Genomic DNA, 8,319 nt, shown 5'->3' with positions numbered 1-8,319 from the left:
GATGCATTTTTTTTCTGAGTTTACTTAATGTTTATCCTAAACAAAATCTTACTTAAGTAAATGTAAACTTTACATTATGCTCAAATTTTTCTCTATCAAAAGTGTTGCAACAGTCATACAATTTTATAAGCAAGCCTAATAGCAGAGTTGGCTGTCCTGCTGACCCTTGCAGCACCCCATCCACATTGTTCAGTTTCTTAGCAACACCAACATGTCAAGGTCTTCCCTATCTCAAGATCCTTGGTTTTGCTGTGCTGCTTTGTCCCAAATTCCTTATGTAAATAGCTCAATTCCATTTATGAAGCTTCAGTTTCAATGCTATCTTTTCAGATAGCTCTTTCCCAAGGTCACCCTCCCTAATGTAGACCTCCATCCTATTACCCTTGTACTTCAGAGTATTTTTTTTCTTTTCATTCGTTTAGTGTCTATATTACAAAAGGTATTTTTATTAATTAATTTTATTAATATTAAAGTATTTTTATTTCTTTGTTGTTATAGCCTTCTAGAAAGTAAGCTCCATGAGGTCAGGAATCACATCTTTTATTTTCTGTCACATAGCACAAAACCAAACATAGGAAAACATATGCATACACACACACATATATACAGAATTATTTTAACTAAGCAAATACAAAAAAAAAATATCGAGTAGCTCTAATAGAATAGCTTTATTAATTCTGTTATGATACAACTGTGTTAAATCCCTTACAATTTAGTTCCTGTTCAGATTTAATGTTCTCATTAAAAACTGCTTGAAGGGAAAACAGTACAAAATTAAACCTAAAAAAATAAGAATATATAAGAGAGACTTTAATGAACATATTATTAAAGTCACACAAGGTAAAAATAATAACAGAAGAACAGGAAAAATTAGACTGTCAGAGTGACATAAGCAGACAATTTATTTATGATCTTTACAAAACTCGACCCTAATACCAATGAAGGTAATATATAAGACTTATATTTGTCAAGTTATTATATAGAGATTAAGGATTTGGTGAGGCCGTATTAGAATTCTGTGCTTAGTTCTATTATCTATCTTTAAGAAGAACATGAATTAACTTAAAAGGATACTCAAAGAATCCTAGAAATAGGATAAAATAGTTAAAAAAAACAAATTAAAACTACTTATAGCTTCACTTCCTGTCTTCAGCCTCATAGGAAAGAAAGCATGACTGATAGGTCTTCAGTATCCATTCTTCCTGTGTCACTTGAACTCTAAAACTTTAGCTGAGCATGTGACTAGGACAGAGGCTCCATTTCCCAGCCTCACTTGCTGTTGTTACTGGTGGTATTAGGTGCCATGAAGACAAGTATGACTCACAACAACACTATGAACAATAGATCAGAATCCAGCCTTTCCTGCACCATCCTCACAAACCCCATTTTTGCACTTTCCTTTGCAGCAAAGTGTAATCATGTAACCATAGGACAACATTCTCAGTAATAGCATTTAAGTAGCTAATTTCAACCAATGGGAAGGTACTTTCTATTAAGTTTAACATGATCAGCTACTAAAGATTGAAGACACAAGTTAACTCAAAGGAGCCTTAGAAGAAAAGTCCAACAATCTACTTACTTGTGAAGAAAGTAGTCATTGAAAACCCTGTGGAGAATAGTTCTACTTTGACACACTTGGGGTTACAACACCTATCAACAACAATATTCTCATAAAGGCCAATGTACCCTCTCACTCTTAGCTATACTGATCAAGTAAGGATATTACTTTCAAAATCGTAGTGGATACTTGGAGTGGAGAAAATCAGGGTGATGGGGCATAGCCAGAGAGGCAGAGGATGAGAAGACAAAACAAACAACAATAGCAGAAAACTATCTCATTAAGTGTTAGGACTTTAGAGGTGTATAAATGATACTTCTTGGGATACCACTAAGCTCTGGTATCTTAGTGGTAGGAAGCTGCACTGTGATCTCAATGGCCTAAGGTTGAAATGTACCAGTTGTTCCACTGGAGTAGAAGATGCAATGTCCTCCTGGGCAATTTACTGTCCCTGAAAGACCACTGGAAAATCAGCTATAGGCCGGTTCCAACTTGACAGCACACAATAACAACAACCTTTCATGGACACATGAAGACATTTAACAAGATCTAACGTAACCTTTGATGTAACTTATGTGGTGTAACCTATGAACCTGGAGAAAAGATGTAAGTTATACAAGTGTCCAGGTCTTTCATTCATAGAGTTGCTATGAGTCACCTACGACTCAACAGCATTTAACAACAATAGCACAGAGAGAGATCAGTCATTCTAGTAGACGGAAAGTGACGCTCCCAAGCCAAATGTGGGTGACTTTAATCTGTGGTCCTAAGGCATGTTTTTAATTGGTTTTCATCAAACATTTTTCTAGGTCATATAGCCCTGGTCAGTCCACCTACCGTGCTGTGATGCTAAACACTGTGACACTGATGTGCCTAATGCAATAATGGTTACCCATGGTGGATAGTGTTTGGTGGAGCTCCCCTATTAAGATGAGCTTGGAAGCAGGAGTGGCATCCACTTCCAAAATAGCTTGCCTCCGGAAACCCTATGAACCTGGAGAAAGGATGAAAGTTATACAAGTGCCCAGGTCTTTCATCCATGGGGTTGCTATGAGTTGCCTATGACTCGATGGCACTTAACAATAACAAATGTAAAAAGAGACAGTGAAAAAGTCTCCTATTTTGGTGAGGATACTGACATTAAAGTTTTCCATTTCCTCTAAACCATCAGTATACTTGTCTGTGATTAATAGTTTTATATGAATACTATTTGGGTAGAAATTTCCTCTTCTTTGACTCTGGTTGCTGGTGTATATATCTGAATGATAGTGGTATTCACTGGACTTCCTTGTATGCATATGGATATTACCCTGTCACTCACAATATTTTATTTTAAGATATATCTAGAAATTACTTTTTTAACTATACAAGCAATCTCACTTTTCCTCACCTTTTCATCTCCAGAATAGTAGATTATATGACTCAAAATGCCACATATCAATTCATTTCATCTCCACAATACCTAGTATGTCAATATTTATACATTCCACTTCTTCCTAACAATATCCAATTTTTCTACATTCATGGTTCTCACTCCATGGCCAAACCACCTATGTCTGCTTACAACTATTCCTCTTCCTTTGTATCTCCATACTTGAAAACTCTGCCTCAGTTGCCCTGTTAGTCTAAGTGTGTTCTGTTGTACATAATGTTTTCAGAGGCCTGTTATTTCGGAAGTGGGCAGCCAATCCTTCTTCCTAGTCTGTCTTATTATGAAGCTCAGATTTAGAGAAGTATCTGACTGACAAGAATTTTACGAGGAAAAAAAAAAAAAGCAGATAAAGGATATTTCCCAATTGTGGAATTGGTTTCAGTGTTGTCCCCGCCCCTGACACAAGTGTCTTGACCCACTTAATTCCCTGTTCCACCATCCACCAGTATCCCATTTCATCCCACCCACTCCCTTTAACACCTATCTCCTGTTGCCCAGCCCTAGATATGATAGCTTGTATTTTAAACTTCATGGGCTTCTGTGATTCCTAACACTTCAGTTGCTGACAATTTCTTATGCTGTGGCCAGTGTCTCTTGAGTTTAAGTGTAATGTTTCTCAAGCAAGGCTGATAGATCCTGTAGATCTGCTGTGTAGATTGTTACTCTGGCCTGACAGCTACAGGCGCGAGGACCCCTAGAGTTTCCTGGTCACCTTGACATGCCAGACCTCTAGGTTGCATTTACCTGTGGGGTAGGGGTTGCTGAAGTTCCTGTCTGCTAGCCCCTCTCTTCCCTTCTGAATTTCTATCAACTTCTACAGTCAGAGATCAATCGAATCAAGATGCATTAATAATAATGGGTGACTAGAATGTAAAAGTTGGGAACAGAGAAGAAGGATAAGTAGTTGGAAAACATGGACTCGATTACAGAAATGAAGCTGGAGAGAGAATGATTGAATTTTGCATAATCAACGACCTATTCATTACAAATACATTTTATAAGAAAAATAAATGCAGGTTATACACATGGATTTAACCTGATGGTATATATAGGAATCAGATTGATTACATCTGTGGAAAGAACCACTGGAGAAGCTCGGGAGGAATTCCACTTGGCAAACTGACTGGAAGAGATCTGTATTTGTTCCCATTCCAAAGAAAGATGTGGTCATGGTCTTTGCAGGTACTTGCTATGAATCAGAGAGCTGGACTAGACATGATAGAAGGAGAGCTGATGTCTTTGAGCTATGGTGCTGGAGAAGAATATTGAATATACCATGGACTGTTAGGAGAACAAATAGGTTTATCCTGGACAGGGTGAAGCCGGGCTGCTCCTTGGAGGCAAGGATTCTGAAACTCTGCCTGACATACTTTGGGCATGTTGCAAGGTGTGATCAGTCCTTGGAGAGGTTCACCATGCTTGGGAGGGTGGAGGGACAGCACAGGAGAGGAAGACCCTTGATGAATTGGATTGGTTCCATCACTAGGGTAATGGGGTTAGATATGTCAGAGACAATAAGATTGGCAATGGATAGAGCAGGGTTTAGGGCTGTTGTACATAAGGTCGCTATGAGTCACAAGCAACTCGATGGCACATAACAACAACAAAACAACAACACTAGAGCAAAAGATTTCAGGAAACTGTACAGATGTATGCTCTCTCCAAAATCAAATGTGTAAAATGCAGCTGCTTTTTTTTTGTCTCAACTTTAGGGGAAAGAATGTATGACATGTGCTTTCTGTTCCAAGAGTTCCTGGAAGTATTAAATGTGAATAAAGAAGAGATAGACTTAATCAGACACAGATAGGTACATGGATTCATCAGTCTTCCAGGGGCTCATATGTTGCAACAATAGTATATCTTCCAAACTAAAGATTATTATATGGCCCTCCTCAAAACAAAATACCAAGAAAGAGGACCAAAAATAGTGAGAACATGAATTGAAAATCAGGCAACACAGCACACTCATCTGTATTACTTTCAACTTCACGCACAGAAGCAAACTAGAGTTTTCCAAGCTCTTCATATTCAGCACAGCGTCTTATTTTATCTCCCTTATTTTGTTCTCTCATCCCAAATCCACTCAATCATTTATTGGCTCTGGTGTGCTTCTTTCCTGCTTTACTATCTCCTTCTTTTCACAGATAAACACCTCACACCTGGGAAACAGATGCCTCTAATTAGTATTAAAACCTGAAGTTTATGCCTGCCTTTGATGGTTTCCAGGATGCATTTTGGTGAATAATAATGTTCTCAACTCAGCACCATTCAACACTTAATCAAAAGTCAGTTTAGCAGAGATTCTCTTGTCCTCACCCATCAAACTCGAGTCCCAAACACGCTTGCTAAATGAAGTGAAAGACTAGTTTCTGAAATTAGAAAGTCTCTCTCTTTCACAAACTACACTTTTCAAAGCTAATGTTTTGGACTAAAGGAGGTACCTGAATTTTATGACTCTTAACAAAATCGAAAAAGTTTTTAGAAAAATAAAAGTTGAAGAACCAGGCTGCTTTATCATTTTAAAGTAACCATGTTTTCTTTGATATTTGAGCTCATAAGAGAAGTATTAGTAATAGTAGTATTATTTAATAATATAATTGCAACCTATTAGGAAGAGCCTGGAAACTCTGGTAGCAAAGTTCATAGTTCTTAGGAAGACCCAGGATAAGATGGGTTGACTCAGTGAGTGGCGAAATGGGCTTAGGTCTGTCAGAAATGGTGAGATTGACTCAGGACAGGGCAGGGTTCAGAGCTAAGGTGCATAAGGTCGCTAGGAGTAGCAGATGACTAGATAGCACATTAAAAATAAGAACAGGGAACTGTGTAGCTAACCTAAAGGGAGCATCTTTCGAATCCCCCAGAAGCTCTGCAGGAGAAAGATAAGCCATCTCCTCCCACACACTTTACAACCTCTGAAAAATTCACTGGAGAGTCAGCTATGAGCCAATTCCAACTCATTTTTTATTAATATAGTTTAAGTTTCAGGGAGTTATCATAAAAATAAAGTAACATGAATGGCAGTTTGCTAAGGCAGAAAGTAAGCTTATATAGGAAATAATATGGCAACTGTGATTCTGATCAACGACAAAATCAAGACTAAACGTAGAAATCTTCTAATTAAAAAAATAGAAATGATTCCTTATCTTAGTACTGTGACGCAATGTTGCAAAACACAGAGAATTCAGATAGAAAAAAAAATGCTCACCACAGAGATAAAGAGGTATTTCTGAAGAAATATTTACGTAATAGAGTTAGTAATTTTGCAGTGTTTGGACTCCATCATTACTGTCGAGTTGGAACAGAATCATAGCTAACATGTCAAAGGGTTTGTTGTTGTTGTTGTTGTTGTTGTTAGGTGCCTTCAAGTCAAGTACAAGTCATTGTGATCCTGTAAACAGCCAATCTGAACCCTGCCCTGTCCTGTGCCATCTTTATCATCTTTGACTTACTAGAGCCCATTGTTGAAGTCACCATATCATTCTTTCTCTTTGAGTGTCTTGCTTGTCTTCTCTGACTCTCCATTTTGCCAAGCATGATGTCCCTTCCTCAGGAATAACCTCACCTAACTACATATCCAAAGTATGAAAGACACTAATAAACTGTAAATTGGATGAAGATTTCTCATCTTTCCCCCAAGGAGTGACTGGCGGAAGCAAAGAAAATAAAACAAAACTAAAACCACCTTATTCAGAGGAATTCTTTGTAAATGAAAACAAGGTTAGCCAGGAGTATAGAATGAGTTATGGGGTAGGGAGGAAGACTCCACTTAAATTATTAATCTGACGCCATTGCAATAAAAATAACATTAAAACTTTTGAGTTTCTTAAAATGCATTGCTATGGAACAAAAATAGCAATACAGAAAGAATAAGGGGTCCTGGTGGCACAACATTTACCTACTGAACTGTTAATTGGAGGATTGACCATTTAAACCAACTAAGAGAAAGACTGGCTATCTACTTCAGTAAAAATCATTCAGCCAAGAAAACTCTATGGTGCAGTTCTCTTGTCATATGGGATCACTAGGGTGAAAAAATCAAAGGCACTTAAAATAAGAGGGAGGGGATCAATAACACAGAAATAAGTAAAAATAATTGTGACAGAAACAGTCCTTTCAGTTATAAATTAATTAAAAGACAAACACTGCCAATACTCACGGTAACCCTCCACTGGTTTGAAAGATGTAAGACTGCCTATTTTTCTCCTGCAGAGTGGCTGGTGGAATAGAATCCACCAAGCATTTAGTTAGCAGTGCAACATGCTACACTCTATACCACCAACACTCTCAAAAGCTAGATATTTTTTTCCCATATGGAAGCTCTGAGAAATTCAGATTATTCTTGGACATGGTACAGGTGCTTTTTCTTAGGTATAAATCAGTCAGGATAAGCTAACATACTTTAATAAGAAACTGTCCCTCAAATCTCACAATGGTTTCTCTTTCATATTTCATATGTCTATCATAGTTGGCCATATTACCCCCAGTTTTGTACTGGCAGAATAATCTCTGCCACTGATAGTCATATCAGAGGAAAAAGGATTGTGGCAAACTACATACTGGCTAGTAAATCTTTTTAGAAGTGAAATATATCATCTTTTCTCTAACGTCATTGGGAAAGATAATTTATATTACCACATTTGAGTTCAAAAGTCTAGTAATAAACAGTTCTCCTTGTCAAGTCCCCAGTAGAGGAGTTACACAATCTGCCAAAATATGCTCAAAATAACTGTACCTCAGTGCTGGAGAAAACTATTGAACATAGGCACAATGGATCATCAGGAGACCAAATAGTTCTGGCTTTGAGAGAGTGAAACCAAGTTTCTCTTTGGAGGCAAGGACTTTGAAGTTCCATTTCACATATTTTGGGCAAATGGACAGTAGGAACCAGTGTTTGGAGAAGGACATCATGCTTGGAAGAGTAGAGGGACACCACAGGAAAAGAAGACGTCTGATGAGATGGATTGACATGGTAACTTGGGCAAAGGAACTAGCTATGTCAGAGTCAGTGAGACGCAGGCTTCAGAGCTAACAGACAGAGTCACTATAAGTCACGGGTGACTCAGTGTCATATAACAAATTTTGTTGTTAAATTAAATTCTAAAAAATCCACAAGAACTAAAATATGATCTTGATTTTATCTCACCTGAATTTAAAAATCATCTTAAAAATAGGTTTGAAGCATTGAACACCAATGATCGAAGACCAGATGAATTATGGAATGACAACAAAGATATCATCCATGAAGAAAACAAAAAGTTACTATACAGACAGAAGATAAAGAAAAAAACCAAAATGGATATCAGAAGAGACTCTGAAAATTGAACTGTGG

This window comes from Elephantulus edwardii, unplaced genomic scaffold (assembly GCF_000299155.1).
Source record: "Elephantulus edwardii isolate Elephantulus edwardi_28Jun2011 unplaced genomic scaffold, EleEdw1.0 scaffold00032, whole genome shotgun sequence".
NCBI classification, from domain to species: Eukaryota; Metazoa; Chordata; class Mammalia; order Macroscelidea; family Macroscelididae; genus Elephantulus; species Elephantulus edwardii.
The sequence above is the reverse complement of the archived record's forward strand: the minus strand, read 5'-3'. Positions refer to the sequence as shown.